Raw genomic sequence first — 23,615 nt, 5'->3', positions numbered from 1 at the left:
GTGATTCCAGATAGGAATTGATCTAATTGTAATTTTAGTTGCAAGAGTGAAGTACAATCATAAAATACATGCACGATGTCTGCTCTCTCCATACTACATCTAAAACACCTCCCGTCATTAGAACCTCCCCACTTCATCATCCTCTCTGGTGTATGATACAGATTGAATATCGTCTTAAAGTGCTGGGCTTTCAAATTTGCCGATATCAAAATTCTTCCTGCAATATCAATTGATTCCTGCATATACATGCCATCCTGTCCTAACCGATCACACCATTTACTATCTTGTGCATCCATATCATCCTGTTGTGTTTCCATTAATGTTTCATACAATACACCTATCCTTGCCCTTCGTTTGATTGCCTCTACTAACGAAATCGTGGTTATTCCCTTCTGCACATGATGTTTAGACAAGAAATCCTGAACTTGCAAATACTTCAAAAATTCATTTTGGTAAAGTCCATATCTATTAACTAAACCTGAGAATGAAACTAATACCCCCCCAATAAGTCTCCTAATTGCCTAATCCCCTTAGCCCTCCATCTCTGCATCCTAATATCGCAAAATATGGCGGGGAATATAGATGTTGAATTCAACGGAGTATGGTAGCTAATCCGTGGCATATTTATTATTTTTCGGACGGATTTCCAAACCTTATATGCTGCAATCAGAACCTTAAACCGTGTTCTTTTAAAATAACTTGGTTCAGAAAACTGCCCCCAGCAACATCTGATACATTGACGGTGCCTCCGCCATCACCACATCTTCCCCTGTCAACAATATCCGTATGTTTTGAAGTATGCATGCAGAGTAATAAAATGTAAAATTAGGAACAGCCCATCCCCCCGGCCGTGTGGTAGCATCATAATTTTAAACGCCTGCCGAGCTTTCCTTTGTCCCCATAGAAACCTATCACATATAGAATGCACTCTCTGCAATTGTGTTTTGGTTAATTGTAGCGGTACTGTCCTAAAATAGTACATAATTTTGGGAAGGATAGTCATCTTAAGTACATTGCACCCCCCCACCAGCGAAAGGTGTAAGCACTCCAAACAGTCAAGCTGCTGTTTAATCCTAGAGACTATCCCTCCCCAATTAACCTCAATCAGGTCTTGTAGAGACATTCTGATCTTAATACCCAGATAGCTAGCTTTGTCCGTTACCTGAATATCCCCCAAGCATGCCATTTTAGTACATACAATCTGTGTTTTGTGGAATTTAATTTATAGCCTGATACCCCACCAAATTTTTCAGCCAATCGTTCTATCTCTACTACTGCTTACGCGGGGTCTGACAATGCCACTGCAATATCATCAGCATAGGCTAAGACCCGCACCTGTTACTGCGCACAGCTCATAGAGATAATACGCTCACTCTGTTCCAGCATTACCAGAAATGGATTGATATATATAGCGAATAACAACGGGGAGCAGGGACATCCCTGTCTTGTCCCCCTACTGATATGAACTTGCTCTAACTCCCTTCCCATAACACAGACCCTAGCTTGTGGTGATTTATACATGGTTTGTATAGCTCTAACACAACCCTGCCCAAACCCTGTCGAATGACCAGGAGACACGGTCAAACGCTTTTTCCGCGTCTAGAAAAATCAACCCCATCCTACTATTAAATACATTAGCCTAAGCTATAAGAGCAACCACTCCATTAATATGGTTTACCGTGCTCCTGCCTGGTATAAATCCGGGCTGATATATGGATACCAAAGGCGCAATTGCTCGCGCCAACTTTGGAGCAAGTATTTTTGCATATACTTTGCCATCTGCATTAATAGGGAGATGGGTCTATGTGATCCTGGCTGATTAGGGGGGTTATCTTTCTTTTTAAACACCACTATATTAACCTCATCACATGATGGTGGCGGATTCCCAACTTGAGCCTCTTGGAATGAGGTCAACATGTCTGTCTTCAATACTTGAAACAACACACGATAAAACTCAAGGGGCAGCTTATCAGGTCCTGCCGCTTTGCCGCTTACCGGTGATCCCATTGCCTCCTCCAACTCCTCCATAGTTATAGCAGTGTCCAATACCACCTGCTCTTCCAGACTTAGCTTATCCAAATCCGTTTGCTGACAAAAGCTCTCTATCTCTTGCTCAGTACACTCACTCTGCTTGTACAGTTCTTTATAAAAATCCTAAAATATCCCCAGTATACCCTCCATAGTTTCAACCATATTTCCGGCTGATTCCAACATAGCTAATATTTTCTGTGAAGATTGTCTTACTCTTAGCCACTGGGCCGAACACCGTCCTGTAGCTTCCCCATATTCATATCTATCTAATTTATGCACCTTATATTGATGGGCGATTTCTTTACACCATATCCCATTAATTTTTGCTTTACAGCATGCGATCTTTATTTGTATTTCCACAACATCTTGACCCGCCTCAGCACCTGTATCAACTCCTGTTCCACATTCCTTAGTTCCCCAAGTAGCTGCCGCATCAGAGTCTGTTGTTGCCAATCCATAACTAAGTGCTTCTCCATGTGCTCCTGCTTTGAACGCATCCCATACTATCGAGCTAGAGGTGGATCCCCTATTGACCTCAAGAAATTGCCGAGCCCAAATTAGCATATGATCAATAAATGCTTTATCCATCGGAAGTTTCTTATTAAACGTAAATGCCCTACCAACCTTCATCTGATCGAGGCTAAACACATCCAATAATAGTGGGCCATGATCTGCCATTATCCTGGGCCATACCTGCATTTTTGCTCCCACAATGGTTACCCTAGGCATAAAAATATAATCCAGCCTTACTAATTTACGAGGAGGGTATGAAAAAAAGTGTAACCTGGATCCGGATAATTTAAAATTGTCCACGCATCTACCAATCCATGATCATTTAACAACTGCCTTAATGCTCTAAAAACCTTAGGTTTCCGACCCATATATTTATAATTATTAACATCTAACACACGCCCATCTAAATGGATATTAAAGTCTCCACACAATATCACAGGGGTATTCCACAGTGCCAATTCTACATTTAAAGTCTCTAAAATAGAAGCTTCATCAAAGTTTGACCCATATACTGTGCAGATTGTCACCTTGATACCCCTATACTACACTCCACGATGGTCCATCTTCTGTAGTTGTCCATCATTTTTCTTCCTGTCCCACAAATCCCACCTTGTGACATAATAGAAAACCCCCTTATTGGTAGTAGATTGCCTAGTTGCTGCCAAGAGTGTGTATCCTAACTCTTCTAATACAGTACGCTTATTCCACGGTATATGCGTCTCTTGAATGCAAAGGATGACAGGTTTCATTAAACGCAGATCCGCAGCTACCTGTTGCCACTTATTATTATTATTTAATCCGCATACAGTAAATTAACATATAAGTATCCCACTAACAACCATTTCACTGACAATTTCTTACCATTTTGTCAAAACCCCAGCATATCTTTTCTTCACACAATTCTGTATTGCTTATATTTACCACTATGTCTTAGCTATGGATTGATTTTTTTTTTAATACCCATCCCTTTCCACCCTTCCCCTCCCCGTGCCCTACCCCAACCCCATTACCCCCACTCAGCACCACCACTGTGCCCTGCACTAACCTCTCACCCTCCCTCCACCCTTTCCCCAAAACATAGGCAATAAGGCTAATAATAGCCTTTGTGATGGAAGGTGAGTAAGCAACCCTGTGTCTACCTGGCGCACTAACATAATACTGGCTCGGGTATAATCAACACCAATCATTTGCTACCTTTTTAGGAGACATTAATTGCATTCAATTTAAATTCCTAATCCATGCAACAACAAAGTCTCCCTGCATCATTACTTCACAGCCAGAAAAAATACACTAACTTAAATAACAAGGGCTAATTCAAAGAGACATCAAATAGTCCTTAGCTTGGGCCTCTGAAATAAAAAATCAAGTCTGCCCCTTACATAATACTTTAAATGTAGCAGGATTTAACAAAAAAACGTGTGCCCCCTTTGCCTGAAAAGGATTAATTAATTGACGCAGCTGCCACATTTTCTCCACCGTATGATGGCAGTAATCAGGTCTAACAAAAAATTGCATGCCCTTCCCCGCCCTCTTCCTGTCTGGTCGTGGCAGGTCATAGACAGCCTGACACACCAAAAAGTTATTCAGGGAGATCAAAATTGCCCTTTGTCTCAGTTCAGATTATCCTCCTTTCGCATCTCGTTGCTTGAATGGAAACCTGTGTGCCCTTTGCACTTCAGTAGCCCAATTCCACCTCGTCAGTTCAGGAAAAGCCTCTGCAAATAATTCTATCACGAACTTGCGTACATCCTGCCCCTCAATCTCCTCAGGCACTCCTATATTCTAAGGTTATTCCTGCGAAGTCTATTCTCCAAATCCACAAGCTTAGTCTGAACATCTTCTTTATGGGCGCTTATTTCTTCCGTCGCCACCTTCTGTGCCTCCATTTGATCTTCCAACGTAGATATTCGTGTCTCAGCTTCAACCATTCTTTCAGTGAATTCATTACATATTTTAGCAGTGCTTCTTACTGTGTTTTGGAGCTTGCGACAGGCCGAATGTGTTTTTAGATTCTCTGTACGTGTCCAGCATACATCGATAAAGTGATTCAAGGGAGAGTTCATCATCCGACTTTTCTGTTGGTCTCCCTGCGGCTTGGTTTACACCTTCAGGGGTCCTTTCAACTGATGGGGAAAAGTCCCATACCAGAGTCTTTGTTGCTTCTATCCGGGCCCCCCTTTCCTTAATTAATGTTTGTTTCCACACAGTGGATACCTTCGAGTTTTCATCCTCCAAGTTTGTACCATTCAGATCACTACCAATACTCATTATTGACACCTCCAAAGAGCCTGATTTGTGACCTAATTTGCCATCGTCATCTGATGTGTCCGAGGGATCTGAAAGAGAAAAAAACTTCTCCCCTGCTTCATTCTTATTGATAGCATCAATAATTACTCCAGACTCCATTTCCAACACTCTGTCATCCTCGTGGATCACTATTGTTGTCATGTTTTTTCCCCCAACACTTCACTTGACTCACCCAGGGGGTCAGCAGTATCAGCAGTATCAATAGCACACTGTTCATCTCCCTCTTCCTCCAAAACTGTCTTAGATACATGCAGGGTTGACTGCTTTTTCCTGGTTGGCAGCAAGAATATCTGGGGTACTTTTTGTTCACAGGCACTTGCTCTGCTCCTTACCCTCCTTGCCCCCCTCCCTGCGAAAGACTTTCGATGGACCCTTCTATTCCATTTCCATCCAACGCACCTCTGGCACTGCTCCCTGCCAGGGCTGCTCTAGTCCCCGCCACCGCTTCCTCTGGCTCTGTTTTCCCACATCGGGCTGCTTTAGGAGGCATGTCAATCCACAACTATTATTCTAGCTGTCAACCACCAGGTCACCAAACACTTGCTACTGAGACCGCAAATATAGCCCCCGCTTAGTGTTCTTGTCTCCTCACTTATCCCAGCTGTTTGCTGCCACTACCAATACAGCATGCCGAAAAACAAGCGTATTCAGCCGGAGAGAGCCTCCCCCGGCATGTCTACTGTTAAAGTATATTACAATTGCCTTCCCAGCTGCACCCAGTACCTTTAAGGTTCTTGTCTTTTCTTTTATTTTCTCATCCTTCTCAAGTTTTTATCCACAATCAAAAGAGGGCAAGGAAACACAACCTGGGCACTCTCGAGCTGTCGCCAACCAGTCCGCACCTTGTTACCATTGCTGCTACAACTTCCACATGCCAGCCGGCGAGTGATTCCTCTCGTGTTACACGCAGCCCCTCGCAGCCGCTGCCACTTCAGGCAGTACCGATTCCACTCACCTGCCGGTTCCTCTAGCGGCACAAGTGCGCCCAGCAGGTGAGTAAACTTTGCCTCACCGTGAAGAGCCTTCCCGCGGCTTATCTACAAACTGCTGCATTTACTTTCCAGACCGTCCCTCTGCTTTCAGGTATCTTTCAGGTATATTTATTTCAGTTTCAAGCCCTTTTCTTCCTGAAAGCTGCTACAAGTTCTAGCACAAAGTCCATAAAAAATGAAGGGCGGGTAGATGCTGCTGGGAGTCTCTCACACACATGTCCAGCCAGTGGATGCTATCTTGCCCACCTTTTGAAATCTTATTGGCAATATTCTTTGAAAATTCTTATTTCTCTCCACCATGTATACACAACATCATGCCTTTCATTTACCTAATGACAAGCTAAAATAAAGCCCTGGATGGGTAATTCTTACACCTGGTAGAGAAGTTTGTGGGCAGCTTGTATAGATAAGAAAATATCCCTCCTTAATGGATAAGTATTCTCACAAGGCTTTCAAAGACAATATATGACTCCACATGTTGAACTTTTCAATTAATAGACGGCATCAGTTTAGAGTTTGTTATGAAGTTCAGGTTCTAATCATGAGGGCACCTCATGGGGGAGACAGAGTACTAGTCTAAATGGACCCAAAGTTCTTCTGCAATATTCAGACCTACCGGTGCCATGGTATTTAAATCAATGATATATTTTGATTCCATTCTTTGTAGGTTCCTGACTCTGTCACCTCCTCTCTCATTCTTGGGGGCCTGATCTATGCAGAAGAATTTTACTAGATCCCAGTTACTGTTGTGAGCACTCTCGAAGTGGCGTGCCACAGGATAAGTTGGATCTTTTTTCAGGATTGCACGCATGTGCTCTAAAATGCGCTTTTTCGCGGTATGGATCATGCTCCCCACATATAGCTTTGGGCACGGACACTCCAGACAGTACACCATGAATTCTGAATTGCAATTTAGCAATCAATACATTTTTCTCCTAGCTTTAAGTCCACTTTTGGAGGTGCTATTGCTGATAACTTTCTGGCTATACTTGCACGCGTTGCACTTCATACAGGAAAAAAACCCTGTGATGCTCTCTCTTTTTTGGATGGGTGTGCAGTAATGACTAAAAGCTAGATGATCGTTGATAGACTTGGAGTGTTTATTCGTGATATGGGGTTGTGCGGTATTTAAACTTTTCATGATGGAATCTGTCTGGAGGATATGCCAATTCTTTTTGAAATTGTGTACCACTTGTTGGGAATTATAACGGGTGGTCATTCTGGCAGGCTTGGTCTCACCACTTAGACTTGTTCTGCTTGATATTTTGGATACAAGTAATTCTGATCTGGAAATCATATCAGCTCTCTTATCAGCTGTGCCTAGAGTCTGAAGCGAATATCCCCTAGCTTTAAAACGTTTAAATGCTTCTGCCTTTGCAAGGAGATATTCTTCTGTTGTCCTGCATTTGCATTTCAACCGTAGGAGCTCCCCATAAGGGAAGTTATTAATCATACTCCTAGGGTGAAAACTCCTAGCGTGCAGAACGGAATTGCCCGCTGTGGGTTTCCGATATAATTGGGTCAGAATGTTACCGTCTGCAATATACACTTCCAAATCCAAATATACAACACTGGTGTTACTGATATGCCCGCTGAATTTCAGATTGAGGTAGTTGGTATTGAGAAAAGCTATATATTCCTCCGCCGAGGTGCAGCTGCCTCACCACACGATTAATAAGTCATCAATGTAGCAGGCTCACAATATGACATTCTCAAACCAATTGTCTGGTGTGTCCCTCCAGGCCACGTGCCTCTTCCACCAGCCAACAAAAAGATTTGCATAGCTGGGGACGAAGCACATACCCATTTCTGTTCCCGTTGCTGTCTATAGAGTTGGCCTGCGAAGATGAAAATAATATTTTCTAGGCAGAATTGCACCATTTCTAACAACATGATATTATGTTGTCGAAATCTCAGGGGACGTTTATCTAAGAACCATTTGACTGCCTGTATGCCCTGTTGATGATTAATACAGGTATACAGGCTTGTGATAACCAGTGTTATTAGTAGCATGTCCTCCTCCCACATGATCCCCTCTATCTGTCTTAGAAAATGTGTGTGTCTTTGATATATGAGCTCAGACTTTTCACACACCCATGGCGCTAGGAAGGAGTCAATGTAGATGGAGCAGATTTCTAGGAGACTATTGATTGATGCCACTATAGGCCTCCCAGGGGGTTTCATCTCGTCCTTGTGCACCTTGAGAAGGTGGTAGAAGGATGGAAGAACTGGATATTCGCATAGCAAAAAATTATATTTGTCAATGTATAACATCCTCTCCTCTCTCCAAGTTGCTAGACACTGATGGAACATAGAAATACATTGCACATAGGTAAAAAGCACTCTGTGTCTTTTAATTGATTCATAGCTTCATCAAAATAGTGCTCCCTGGAAAACACCACAATATTTCCCCCGTTGTCCGAGGGCTTGATCACTATTGTGTCATAATTTTTCAAAGATTGTATGGCTTGCCACTGTACTAGGGGGATATTGAACTGTGTAGTGTCCGCTATTTTATTGTCCTCTAGATGTTTAAGGTCTGCTATAACAGCATCATTGAAAACGTCAATGGCCTCATAGGGTGTTTGTGTCTCAATTTGTTTTTGTATCCACTTCTACCGCTAGACTGGATTATCCCCGCTGTTTCTAGACAGATATCATGGTCTATATTAGTGGTGGATTCGAGTTAATGTAGGGTTGCCAGGGTTTCCAAGTCGTCTCCAGTAAGCGATTCTGTATCTGTTGGACCAATGTTCTCCCTAGTTCTGGTTGGGGTGGGATGAAGTAGATGCACTTTCTGCAATTTTAATTTGCGAATGTACCTGAATACGTCAATCCTAGCTTCAACATAGTCAAACTCTTCCATTGAGCAGAATGTTAGTCCCAATTGCAGTACTTTGGTTTCATCCTTGTTCCGTACCCTTTTTGACAAATTGATAATTGTTTTGGCCTCTGCCACCTGCCCTGCTTCCCCTTGCTGCGTGTGACTCTGGGTGATGGCATTTCTTCTCCTTCCTTTCGTGCCCCTTCTTGTTTGACATTTCTTTTTAGCTCCGGCGGGTGCGTTCGGGGTGTTGGTCTTTGGCGGTTTTCTCGGATGAGTCAGTACTCCTGGTAAAAAGTCAGTTCTGCACTTCTTTCTCTGTCTTCAACACCAGTTGATTGCTCCCCTTCAGATGTTTCTACCTCCGATTCCGAGGTGTCTCTGGTAACCGGTGCACCTGCTTTGAACTGGCCTAATTTTTTCCTAGGAAGATCATACTTGCTGGCAAATGTCGAAACCCGGCCTGAAGTGTAGTCCTCCTCATCACGTTGAAACTTTGATTGTTTGCGTCGTCGTATCCCGCTTTCGTAGTCTTTCAGCCTTTTCATCTTCCCGGTCTTCAGTTCCTTGCTTTGTTTGATGTCTTTATCCTTTTTAATCATTTCCTCCAAGTTTTTTACTTCTTCCAGGAGTTTATTTCTATCACTCCACGCATACTTTTTTGCTTTCTCGCCATATATATATATATATATATATATATATATATCTTGCTCTCGGGAAGGTCCAACAATTGGGCTGCACTCGAACACAGAAGAGCTTTTCCCAACAGCTTTATTCGGTAAAACAGTCGCGCTGACCCGGTCAATAATACAGCAGACCACAGCCCTGACGCGTTTCGAGAGTTCTCTTTTTCAAAGGGTGAATGTAGTCAAAAGCACACATGTGGCCACACCTTCCTTTTACCATCATATCGTGAGTCCTGATTGGACAACTCTGAATGAGATATCACGTTGTGTTCTGGGAGGTGTGGTCCGTGTTAAAATCCTCAGATGGTGGTGCTTCGAATTCACTGTTGATTACGGCTCCACATGAGCCCCGGACAGCTTGGCGGTTTAAATCCACTCCTGTGCCCCACAAGCGAAGCCCCTCCTGATTAGGAACTCCGTGGCCCCCATTACGAAGTGGTGCAGCCCTGCGGCAGGACGGCCGCATCGATATCTTGCTCTCGGGAAGGTCCAACAATTGGGCTGCACTCGAACACAGAAGAGCTTTTCCCAACAGCTTTATTCGGTAAAACAGTCGCGCTGACCCGGTCAATAATACAGCAGACCACAGCCCTGACGCGTTTCGAGAGTTCTCTTTTTCAAAGGGTGAATGTAGTCAAAAGCACACATGTGGCCACACCTTCCTTTTACCATCATATCGTGAGTCCTGATTGGACAACTCTGAATGAGATATCACGTTGTGTTCTGGGAGGTGTGGTCCGTGTTAAAATCCTCAGATGGTGGTGCTTCGAATTCACTGTTGATTACGGCTCCACATGAGCCCCGGACAGCTTGGCGGTTTAAATCCACTCCTGTGCCCCACAAGCGAAGCCCCTCCTGATTAGGAACTCCGTGGCCCCCATTACGAAGTGGTGCAGCCCTGCGGCAGGACGGCCGCATCGATATCTTGCTCTCGGGAAGGTCCAACAATTGGGCCACGGAGTTCCTAATCAGGAGGGGCTTCGCTTGTGGGGCACAGGAGTGGATTTAAACCGCCAAGCTGTCCGGGGCTCATGTGGAGCCGTAATCAACAGTGAATTCAAAGCACCACCATCTGAGGATTTAACACGGACTACACCTCCCAGAACACAACGTGATATCTCATTCAGAGTTGTCCAATCAGGACTCACGATATGATGGTAAAAGGAAGGTGTGGCCACATGCGTGCTTTTGACTGCATTCACCCTTTGAAAAAGAGAACTCTCGAAACGCGTCAGGGCTGTGGTCTGCTGTATTATTGACCGGGTCAGCGCGACTGTTTTACCGAATAAAGCTGTTGGGAAAAGCTCTTCTGTGTTCGAGTGCAGCCCAATTGTTGGACCTTCCCGAGAGCAAGATATCGATGCGGCCGTCCTGCCGCAGGGCTGCACCACTTCGTAATGGGGGCCACGGAGTTCCTAATCAGGAGGGGCTTCGCTTGTGGGGCACAGGAGTGGATTTAAACCGCCAAGCTGTCCGGGGCTCATGTGGAGCCGTAATCAACAGTGAATTCAAAGCACCACCATCTGAGGATTTAACACGGACTACACCTCCCAGAACACAACGTGATATCTCATTCAGAGTTGTCCAATCAGGACTCACGATATGATGGTAAAAGGAAGGTGTGGCCACATGCGTGCTTTTGACTGCATTCACCCTTTGAAAAAGAGAACTCTCGAAACGCGTCAGGGCTGTGGTCTGCTGTATTATTGACCGGGTCAGCGCGACTGTTTTACCGAATAAAGCTGTTGGGAAAAGCTCTTCTGTGTTCGAGTGCAGCCCAATTGTTGGACCTTCCCGAGAGCAAGATATCGATGCGGCCGTCCTGCCGCAGGGCTGCACCACTTCGTAATGGGGGCCACGGAGTTCCTAATCAGGAGGGGCTTCGCTTGTGGGGCACAGGAGTGGATTTAAACCGCCAAGCTGTCCGGGGCTCATGTGGAGCCGTAATCAACAGTGAATTCAAAGCACCACCATCTGAGGATTTAACACGGACTACACCTCCCAGAACACAACGTGATATCTCATTCAGAGTTGTCCAATCAGGACTCACGATATGATGGTAAAAGGAAGGTGTGGCCACATGCGTGCTTTTGACTGCATTCACCCTTTGAAAAAGAGAACTCTCGAAACGCGTCAGGGCTGTGGTCTGCTGTATTATTGACCGGGTCAGCGCGACTGTTTTACCGAATAAAGCTGTTGGGAAAAGCTCTTCTGTGTTCGAGTGCAGCCCAATTGTTGGACCTTCCCGAGAGCAAGATATCGATGCGGCCGTCCTGCCGCAGGGCTGCACCACTTCGTAATGGGGGCCACGGAGTTCCTAATCAGGAGGGGCTTCGCTTGTGGGGCACAGGAGTGGATTTAAACCGCCAAGCTGTCCGGGGCTCATGTGGAGCCGTAATCAACAGTGAATTCAAAGCACCACCATCTGAGGATTTAACACGGACTACACCTCCCAGAACACAACGTGATATCTCATTCAGAGTTGTCCAATCAGGACTCACGATATGATGGTAAAAGGAAGGTGTGGCCACATGCGTGCTTTTGACTGCATTCACCCTTTGAAAAAGAGAACTCTCGAAACGCGTCAGGGCTGTGGTCTGCTGTATTATTGACCGGGTCAGCGCGACTGTTTTACCGAATAAAGCTGTTGGGAAAAGCTCTTCTGTGTTCGAGTGCAGCCCAATTGTTGGACCTTCCCGAGAGCAAGATATCGATGCGGCCGTCCTGCCGCAGGGCTGCACCACTTCGTAATGGGGGCCACGGAGTTCCTAATCAGGAGGGGCTTCGCTTGTGGGGCACAGGAGTGGATTTAAACCGCCAAGCTGTCCGGGGCTCATGTGGAGCCGTAATCAACAGTGAATTCAAAGCACCACCATCTGAGGATTTAACACGGACTACACCTCCCAGAACACAACGTGATATCTCATTCAGAGTTGTCCAATCAGGACTCACGATATGATGGTAAAAGGAAGGTGTGGCCACATGCGTGCTTTTGACTGCATTCACCCTTTGAAAAAGAGAACTCTCGAAACGCGTCAGGGCTGTGGTCTGCTGTATTATTGACCGGGTCAGCGCGACTGTTTTACCGAATAAAGCTGTTGGGAAAAGCTCTTCTGTGTTCGAGTGCAGCCCAATTGTTGGACCTTCCCGAGAGCAAGATATCGATGCGGCCGTCCTGCCGCAGGGCTGCACCACTTCGTAATGGGGGCCACGGAGTTCCTAATCAGGAGGGGCTTCGCTTGTGGGGCACAGGAGTGGATTTAAAACGCCAAGCTGTCCGGGGCTCATGTGGAGCCGTAATCAACAGTGAATTCAAAGCACCACCATCTGAGGATTTAACACGGACTACACCTCCCAGAACACAACGTGATATCTCATTCAGAGTTGTCCAATCAGGACTCACGATATGATGGTAAAAGGAAGGTGTGGCCACATGCGTGCTTTTGACTGCATTCACCCTTTGAAAAAGAGAACTCTCGAAACGCGTCAGGGCTGTGGTCTGCTGTATTATTGACCGGGTCAGCGCGACTGTTTTACCGAATAAAGCTGTTGGGAAAAGCTCTTCTGTGTTCGAGTGCAGCCCAATTGTTGGACCTTCCCGAGAGCAAGATATCGATGCGGCCGTCCTGCCGCAGGGCTGCACCACTTCGTAATGGGGGCCACGGAGTTCCTAATCAGGAGGGGCTTCGCTTGTGGGGCACAGGAGTGGATTTAAACCGCCAAGCTGTCCGGGGCTCATGTGGAGCCGTAATCAACAGTGAATTCAAAGCACCACCATCTGAGGATTTAACACGGACTACACCTCCCAGAACACAACGTGATATCTCATTCAGAGTTGTCCAATCAGGACTCACGATATGATGGTAAAAGGAAGGTGTGGCCACATGCGTGCTTTTGACTGCATTCACCCTTTGAAAAAGAGAACTCTCGAAACGCGTCAGGGCTGTGGTCTGCTGTATTATTGACCGGGTCAGCGCGACTGTTTTACCGAATAAAGCTGTTGGGAAAAGCTCTTCTGTGTTCGAGTGCAGCCCAATTGTTGGACCTTCCCGAGAGCAAGATATCGATGCGGCCGTCCTGCCGCAGGGCTGCACCACTTCGTAATGGGGGCCACGGAGTTCCTAATCAGGAGGGGCTTCGCTTGTGGGGCACAGGAGTGGATTTAAACCGCCAAGCTGTCCGGGGCTCATGTGGAGCCGTAATCAACAGTGAATTCAAAGCACCACCATCTGAGGATTTAACACGGACTACACCTCCCAGAACACAACGTGATATCTCATTCAGAGTTGTCCAATCAGGACTCACGATATGATGGTAAAAGGAAGGTGTGGCCACATGCGTGCTTTTGACTGCATTCACCCTTTGAAAAAGAGAACTCTCGAAACGCGTCAGGGCTGTGGTCTGCTGTATTATTGACCGGGTCAGCGCGACTGTTTTACCGAATAAAGCTGTTGGGAAAAGCTCTTCTGTGTTCGAGTGCAGCCCAATTGTTGGACCTTCCCGAGAGCAAGATATCGATGCGGCCGTCCTGCCGCAGGGCTGCACCACTTCGTAATGGGGGCCACGGAGTTCCTAATCAGGAGGGGCTTCGCTTGTGGGGCACAGGAGTGGATTTAAACCGCCAAGCTGTCCGGGGCTCATGTGGAGCCGTAATCAACAGTGAATTCAAAGCACCACCATCTGAGGATTTAACACGGACTACACCTCCCAGAACACAACGTGATATCTCATTCAGAGTTGTCCAATCAGGACTCACGATATGATGGTAAAAGGAAGGTGTGGCCACATGCGTGCTTTTGACTGCATTCACCCTTTGAAAAAGAGAACTCTCGAAACGCGTCAGGGCTGTGGTCTGCTGTATTATTGACCGGGTCAGCGCGACTGTTTTACCGAATAAAGCTGTTGGGAAAAGCTCTTCTGTGTTCGAGTGCAGCCCAATTGTTGGACCTTCCCGAGAGCAAGATATCGATGCGGCCGTCCTGCCGCAGGGCTGCACCACTTCGTAATGGGGGCCACGGAGTTCCTAATCAGGAGGGGCTTCGCTTGTGGGGCACAGGAGTGGATTTAAACCGCCAAGCTGTCCGGGGCTCATGTGGAGCCGTAATCAACAGTGAATTCAAAGCACCACCATCTGAGGATTTAACACGGACTACACCTCCCAGAACACAACGTGATATCTCATTCAGAGTTGTCCAATCAGGACTCACGATATGATGGTAAAAGGAAGGTGTGGCCACATGCGTGCTTTTGACTGCATTCACCCTTTGAAAAAGAGAACTCTCGAAACGCGTCAGGGCTGTGGTCTGCTGTATTATTGACCGGGTCAGCGCGACTGTTTTACCGAATAAAGCTGTTGGGAAAAGCTCTTCTGTGTTCGAGTGCAGCCCAATTGTTGGACCTTCCCGAGAGCAAGATATATATATATATATATATATATATATGCAATAGCTTTCGCCACTGCAATCCTCAGCAAAACAGACGAAAACAGACCCAGTACTCGGTGTGAAGTATTAATTTATTATTTAAATGCCCTTCGTGTCCGCCATGACGCATTTCGTCCTTAAGGAGGCCTTGACCACATGACGCTTGTGGAGGAGTGTGCAAAATTTAAAGTACTACATGTGTAAAAAAGTAATTTGCATAAAGCACATACCAGTAAACTTAGAGGAAACATTTGTATGTAATAGGCAAATGCCTGATTTAGAAAATATCAGCACTGTCGACATAAATTAAACACTATAAATAATAGATATTGCATCAAAAATATTAAGTGTGTTTACAAACAAATGCAGGGAATTAAAAAATGTGTAAAAATATCTGAAAATTGAAACTTGCTTAAAACATGATTGAAACTACAATCAAACCCAAGTGGGTGATGTCTCATCATAAAAAGCAAGGAAAAAAACAATGGTTATTGCACATGGCTAGGCAAAAAAATTCTCAATAAAACCAATCTAGGTAATATTCAAAATATGATGAATATTGCATAAATTGATTAAAACATGTATAATATACATATGGCAATTTAAAATATACATAAAAACTTAATATTTTTTTAAAAGTTTGTATTTAAAAAAATTGCCAAGAAGCGAATAAATAGCATAAAGAAGAAAAAAGTGCTAGTGCAGAAAACAAACTGCAGCAATCATGCCCAAGAGGGCACCATACTGGACCTCTATGTTAAAATACTAAAGTGCTGGTGCAATAAAGTGCTAAAAAAGTGTACCCTGAGAAACATTATAGAAAACAGATAAATATATATAATATATACAAGCGGAGGCCGAACCAATGAGAAATTCATGTAACTTGTGTGCAAAAATTGCGAACTGGCTTCATTATAGTCATGTAAAGAAATCTTCTATATATAATTTTATATCTTGGACCATGACCAAGACTGTAGGGTCGAAACGCATTGGTGTTAGTGGTGAAATAAAAATCATGTGGTGAATAATAATCCTTGAGTGTGACATATCTTTCTATGAAGGAACAAAATTATATATATATATATATATATGTATACACATACATATATCTATATTCCAAACAAATTGACGACCATGAACAACAAGGAGCACTCATCAGTTTCCAAAGAATCCATTTATTGAGACACATCAAAGCGGCAGATGCGTTTCAGCGAACATCGCCTTTCTCAATGCCAGTTTGTGTTCAGTGTTTAATCACGCATTTATATGTGTCTCTAAGCCACTCCCATCAGTTGATTATAGATTGTATTTGGACATGGTCATGGTGCTTGTGGGCTATAGTAGTCTTTTTTTCTCCCCACATAGGTACAAGTTTCACAATGCACCAGTATATACATTATAATCACTGGATTTAGTCCTGGAGAGCAGTCTCACTTGAATATTAATTTATACTCTCTCACCTCTTTTCCCCACTATGTGCCGCATCAGGTATCTTATTTCCCCAGGCGCCAGTTTAGTAACTCGCACATCCATTATAGTAATGTCGACCTTCTGTTGGCAGACACAATCCTCCTTATCTGCTAGCGACGGTTCTGGCATTTTGTTTCTTTAATATTCACAACCAATTTGCCGCCATAGAAATACTGAACACTTTTCAGAAAAGGGTGCTCCATACCATGCTTGTGACTGCACGTAATACTTTCCAAACAATTTGCTCCACCAGGAATAACAAGGAGCACTCATAGGTTTCCAAGGAATCCATTTATTGAGACACATTAAAGCGGCAGACGGGTGTCGGCGAACATCGCCTTTCTCAATGCCAGTTGCCGTTCAGCGTTCAATCACACATTTATATGCGTCTTTAAGCCACTCCCATCAGTTGATTATAGATTGTAATTGGACATGGTCATGGTGCTTGTGGGCTATAGTAGTCTTTTTTTCTCCCAACATAGGTCAAGGTCCCCAATGCACCATAATATACATTATAATCACTCGATATAGTCCTTGGGAGCAGACTTACTTGAATATTAATTTATCCTCTCTCACCTCGTTTCACCACTGTATACTGCATCGGGTATCTTATCTCTGCAGGCACCAGTTTAATAACTTGCACATCCATTATAGTAATGTCAACCATGTGACGGCAGACACCATCCTACTTATCAGCCAGCAACGGTTCTGGAATTTAATTCCTTTAATATTAACCACCAATTTGACCACCAATTTGCCAACAAAGAAGCGCAGAACACTTTTCAGAAACGGGATTTATTTTGTTTTCTTCACCCATAATGGATTATGGATTTGAAACTGCACCCATAACCTGTTTAACTTTTATAGGGAGTGCAGTAATGAAATGATAGGCCACTGTCAAAACCCCTTTTTCTTTTACCCATTATTTACTCCATTCTCACTCTTCTTTTCCCATCATAAAGTCATTGACTCAACTGAACATGTTAGCTTATTCCGAGCTCCCTTGCTTCACTGTTATGTCTCCCCATTCACAGTGTAAAAACTGAAATCCACCATTGAAACTGTAAACAGTTTTCCCATGAATGGCTGCTTCCTTGTTTCTACATTTGTAAATATTCCATTGTTTGGTGACCATTTTTTCATATTATTGTTTGGCTTCATTTTTAGGAATAGTTCACCATTTGTTCTTATGTTTACTTTTAAAATACAAACACCAGGGATCCCAAATTATGTCTTCAATGGGATTCGTCAATTGTTCTACTCAAACATTATTTAAGTAGCTAGAGTTTCCATTACATTAGAATTCCACATTAATAGGTTAGTCAGTGTGTTTTCAAATTGGTTTCTCCCCAGGCTCACATACGCCCAAGCTCAGTCTGTTGAAGAAAACTCAAAATTCAAGGTTGAGTGGAATGAATATTGCTGACAGAATGTTAATATTGAATTAACATTGGAATTTCATCCCATTTCTCTGCCCCAGCACAGTCTTGACTGCCTCTGAGGGCTCACTAGCATAAAAGCTCTTTTCCTTAGATCGTTTTTTAAATATTTATTCAAGTGGAAGAATAATCACATTCAACAAGTTTATCTAATTTATATTTCATTCATTATTTCTTCTGTATTATTTATCTTCCATTTCTTTTTGAGACCTTCGACTGTTCATCGTGGAAATATGTACAATGTAAAAGGATTTTCACAACCACAAATTTTTCTGAGCCAACTATTGGAACTAACTCTGCATAATAAAGAAAAAATCAAAAACAATGTATACTTGATTCAAGAATTCAGCCTTTCAACTTTTTGAAGAGATATTAATCTAAAAATACAAGTATATAATTCTCTCACACATCTCTTGACAGTGACTCTAATATAATGTAAAGGACCCATTTTGGCCCGCTTATTTAATCCTTGGTTGTTGCCCCAGGCTTCATGCCATGATTCCTTTCGAACTGCATTCAACTGAGCATGTTGGTTAATGCACGCCTTCTTTTTAGCACAGAATTTACTTGTTACCTGTCAAGCGTGAGCACTCTTTTCTGGAGTTAAATTCTGCCTCTTTAAATATGCTAGAATTAACTTATATATATATATATATATATGTTGCATTGGTTTCTTTAGGCAGCCATTCATTAAAAATTCATGTGAAGGAGAGATAGACCAATATGGGAATCTTTTTAATGAATTTCCCTGTACTCGCAGTTTGGTCACCAAATTAAAAGACACATTTTTGCAGTCTTTTTATATTGATGATTGAATCAATGTATTTTCTTTTCTGGGAATATATATATACATGGTCAGCATCAAGATTCTCACAAAAATGTCTGGTGTGCCACTTTTGGCACCTGCTCTGTGGTGATTTTTAACAAAATATAGTCTCTTTTTTTCAAACAAATTACTGCTATAAATAATAACAGTAATCACAAGAAGTTACTTAAATTAGCACTCCTTTTGTGTATATTGTGAAGACTCATTTATAAAACCATGTAAAGTTCAATTGTTTATTGATACCCTTTGGTGTTAGTGATAACAAATTAAAAAATCATCCGTGTTTCTTTTTGAAGCAGCATAAATTAATAAATACTTTTACAGAGGAAGAGTGTGAAACAAACTTCTACCATATTATTACTGAATGAAATGTTAACGTTAGTCTGTATGAATGGATATTTACCTTTAGGTAAATGAGGAGTTCCTTAATTTAAAGGCATTAGAACAGGGTTATAAAGTAATGGAATAGCATAGAGTTAAATGTTGTTGTGTTTAGATATTAATGAGTAGGAACCTTTCACAGGGAAAACATTTCCCTGAGAAATAAAATGTCCTCTAGTGAGAAAGATTGTATAAAGGAGTTTGTGGATCAGCTACATTATCTGCAATCTATACATGGTCAATTGAGGATGAGCATGGCTTGACCCAGCCTTTGACTGTATTGAACATGGCAGTACATAAGAATGCTCTTCAGTCAGAGGAACAACTCTAGAAATGGGCTAGTGAGGGTATATTTCGATTACAAGGAAATATATATGCAAGGTATGGAGGAGAGATTCCCGTTTCTTATAATGTTTCATGAATAGGCAGATAATGTGCAAGTATTATAGATACTTTTTAAGGGCAGGATTTTGAACCACCATGAAATGGATGCATTTATGGAGGATATAAAAACTGAGAAAACAAATCCCATTCTTGTATGGTTTATAGAAAAATGCATAAAAAGGAAATCATTTAAAGAAACAAAGTGAATTCCCACTCATGCTAGACCATGGTACACATTATGCTTTTCTTTTAGTTTTTATTGATTAAGCACCCATTATATGCTTGTACTTGCTTTATTCATTAAGCTCCCATTATATGCTTGTACCTGCTTTATTGATTAAGCTTCCATTGTATGTTTGTATTGGCTGGTCGTTATTGATTAGATAGTTTAGTGAGGGCTTGAAATAAGATTCTCCGAGGACAGCCAAGCTCTGGCAGAAAGAGACTGAGTGTTATTATGAGGTGGCAAGAGAACCGATTTTGAAATCATATTTATACAATTTTTAAGATGCACATATATATTTTCTGCTGAAATAGAAATATGCATTATCTGGTTAAAAGTGTTTTTGTATTTGTAATATTTGAATGCCAAAGCCTGAATTAAATAATATTATGACTCATTCCAGCCTCCTTTTAGATATACAGGGACCAGGGAAATGACAAAGGATGAGAAGAAAAGAAAGTAAACACTGTGCTAGGACGGAATGAACATTATGAAAATGTGTAATGTACTGTTGCTTGGTTCATGCTGCTGTTTCAGGCACATTCACAGAACTTTTTATTCTATGTGCGTTAAAGGAAATTAAAAAGACATTCAAATATGAAGACACAAACGTATCTCACAGGTGTCATCCGAGGTGATGGCTTCCAAATAACCTAAATACATAATAATACACAACAATTGATACATACCTACTATTTGACAAGCCTTACTTGAAATGAGAAATGATAAAAACTATGAAATGAAAAAGCACATTCTAACCATACCAAAATGTCCTTTAAATAAATCAAAAAGCCAACAAATTTAGTGAAAACATTTAGCAGAACAATGCATCAAACCAAAAGTGAACGCATGAATTCACATTTTTTATATCAATTTTTAATCATACTAATTAATAAAATGATCGGAAGGACATTGATTAACACGAACCAATTAAAAGGAAAGTAAATAATTTGAAAAAATGCACACATGCCCAAATTCCAGTGCATTACCATAGGCAAATGATTAACCAAGCATCAGAAATATAACTATAGATAAAGTTTCAATGTCAGTTTATGTACAATCGTGCATCTCTCTGATTATACTGTTCAACACAAATTCTGCTGTCAACAGTGAGCTCTATTAGAGCAGCACATCTTCCTGGAGCAGTCGACTGCCAACCTTTTGGAGTTGTTCTGATACTGTGCTGTCAGAACAACAATTCCACAGCCACCTCCACCCGATTGCAGCTGTCATGCGGTCCTAATCATATCATATGTCACAAGGAAGTCCCGTGAGGGGAGTTAGATGCACAGGGTATACACTAGCATATCTATAGGCTGTGGAGTGAGTCATTGGGACTGATTTGCTAAAGGTTTTGCACAAATAAGGCCCTCACTCCTAGTTACATTGAAAAACTGTAGTTTCTTCGCCAAAAAGTACAACAAGTGAAGTGGTAATATTGCAAGTGGTATGACCACACACAGGTTTTCCAAGAACACATTTCTTCAGGTCCGACCCGATGGAAATTTGCCTCCGAAAATCTTCAAAAATTTGAGACTTACTTCCAGGACACCAGCAATTTACCCCTACGTAAGGAGAAACTCAGTCTACCAAGGTAATTCTGCAGATTCCCGAAATTACTGATGCTAGCCAGATTGATAATACTGGGTGTAAGATTCCCTATTAGTTGTTCCTGATACACCTAAAAATGAGGACCTTAATGTGGTTTAGTTTCATAAAAGTTACATGTGGTTTCGGAAATTCAGATCCAATTCTGATATGAAAAGTTATGTCTAGTTGCTGAAAGTTCAATAAGGCTTTCCAGGGCACACCTCACCTCACCTACTGAAGAAACCTTCCCTGGACCCTGACTGCTCAAAAAGTTACAGGCCCATCTCATTGCTGCCGTTCCCTGCTAAGATAGTGGAACGGGTGGTTAGCAACACCCTTTCCAACTACCTGGAACGGCATACACTATTGGATGGGGCCCAATTCGGTGTCCGGCCTGCTCATGGCACCGAAACTGCCCTTATTATCGCCTTGAACGAACTTCAAAGGCGAGCAGACAGAAGTCAGGCATCATTTTTGATACTGCTCGATATGTCTGCCGCCTTTGACACGGTGAACCACAAGATCTTATTGAGTAGCCTCTGGGAGGTGGGAGTGAGGGATACGGCACTGCAGTGGTTCCACTCTTTTTTGCAGGACAGGCAACAAGCAGTTTCTCTACCTCCTTTCCAATCTACTTTTTCCCCGGTAACACACGGAGTCCCTCAGGGCTCAGCCATTAGTCCTATACTTTTTAATATTTACCTTAGGCCACTTATTCTCTTGATCAATAGCTTCGGCATCCAAACCATTAACTACGCTGATGACACGCAGATGATCCTCTCCTTGGAAGGAGAGGACTCTATCTCCATAGAGACCTTACACAATTGCCTGCGGGAGACATCAAGGTGGCTGAAGATGAATTCACTTCAGTTTAACGCAGGGAAAACCGAGGTGCTTTTTAACAGTGGCTCGAGGACTCCCTGTCCGTTCCCCAGAAACTTCTGGCCCCCGGAAACAGCTGCTAAGGTACAGCCTGCAGTCTCTGTCCGCAATCTAGGGGTCATGCTTGACCACCAGCTCAGCATGGAGACCCATGTTCAGAAAACCTCTGCCTGTTGTTATGCCATACTGCGCTCTTTAAGGAAAGTTCTACCCCTCCTACCCACCCAGGCTCGCGCACAAGTAGTCAGATGCACTATCCTGAGCAGGTTGGACTACTGCAATGCCCTCCTGCTCGGGGCCCCGGAGTATCTATTAGACAGGCTACAAAGAGTCCAGTCTGCGGCTGCAAAACTTGCCTTGGGGCTCCCGTCTAAATCCCATGGACCATCCGCCTTGGCACATCTACACTGGCTTCCCCTTAGACAGAGAGTGCAATTTAAGGCCCTCTGTATTGTCTTTAGGGCTCTCCACGGTTCCGGTCCTGCCCCTCTTCAATCCATGTTTGTGTGGTACGCTCCTACCAGAAAACTCCGCTCCTCGGATGCCAAACTGGTGGTCACCCCCAGATTCAAGAAGGTCAGATCTGGAGGTAGATCTTTCGAGGTGACTGCCGCTAGACTCTGGAACTCCCTCCCCGCCGACATTAGACATACCGATGACCTGCTTCCTTTTAGAAAAAAGGTTAAAACATGGCTCTTCCCGGGCTAGCCCTAGCCTCCCTGTCTCTTCCCCCCCCCCTCCTCCTCAGACTCTGTCAGCGCCAGGATGCCTGCCACGGCGACAGTTCGCGCTCTACAAATTCTTAAAATAAATAAATAAACACACAGAAAACTACTGCAACAAGCATTTGCAATGCAATTGGTCTCGCCTTCGAGACCTTATATGTATTTAGCTATGCAGCACATTAGCATGGGTGCTCAAACATCTACTGTTCTTTAACATGGAGGGAAAGTAAGCACCAAATTGCGTCACATGCCAGGTATGGGAACACATGGAGAGAAATATTGCCTTTAGGCAGAAAATGGAATAGTCCAAAGCTCTGTTTTCAATAGAAAAGCAGGGCCTTCGGTTGTCATATCACTGAATATACAAGATTTTAAAAAAAATATTGTCTACGGGTGCTTGTGGAAGACAATTTCTATGGACTGGAATCTAGAGAATGCTAAAGTGATTATGGTATTTAACTGACCTCTGCTGGTTGTTTCCTATCAAGATAGTTAAATCTAGGCAGTTGCCAGAAAAATTTAAAAAAGAAAGTCCCTTCAGCAGAAAGCAATTCTGGTATTTTACTGACCTCTGCTGGTCGTTTTCTATCAAGACAGTTAAATAGAGGCAGTTGAACTGAAAAAAAAGTCCCTAAGCGGAAGCAGACAAGTCCTAGGCTGATCTCCAGAGCCCACAAATTACATTCACATATAAGTATATACTAAAGTATATTTACTAAAGTATATACTAAAGTATATCCAAGAGGTCTCTAATGCTCGACCTAAAAATGGGAGTAACTGCGCTTCCAGGGAGCAAACAAGAAGGTTACGTCACCGTAGCAGTAATAGATTATGACCTTAGAGCACCATCAAAGGAAGACACCAGATAGCAACAAAAGGGAGGTGATGGGGCATACAAACAGCAAAGTGTCCCTTTTAC

The sequence above is a fragment of the Triturus cristatus genome, chromosome 6, assembly GCF_964204655.1.
Source record: "Triturus cristatus chromosome 6, aTriCri1.1, whole genome shotgun sequence".
NCBI lineage: Eukaryota > Metazoa > Chordata > Amphibia > Caudata > Salamandridae > Triturus > Triturus cristatus.
Note: the sequence above shows the minus strand (reverse complement) of the source record.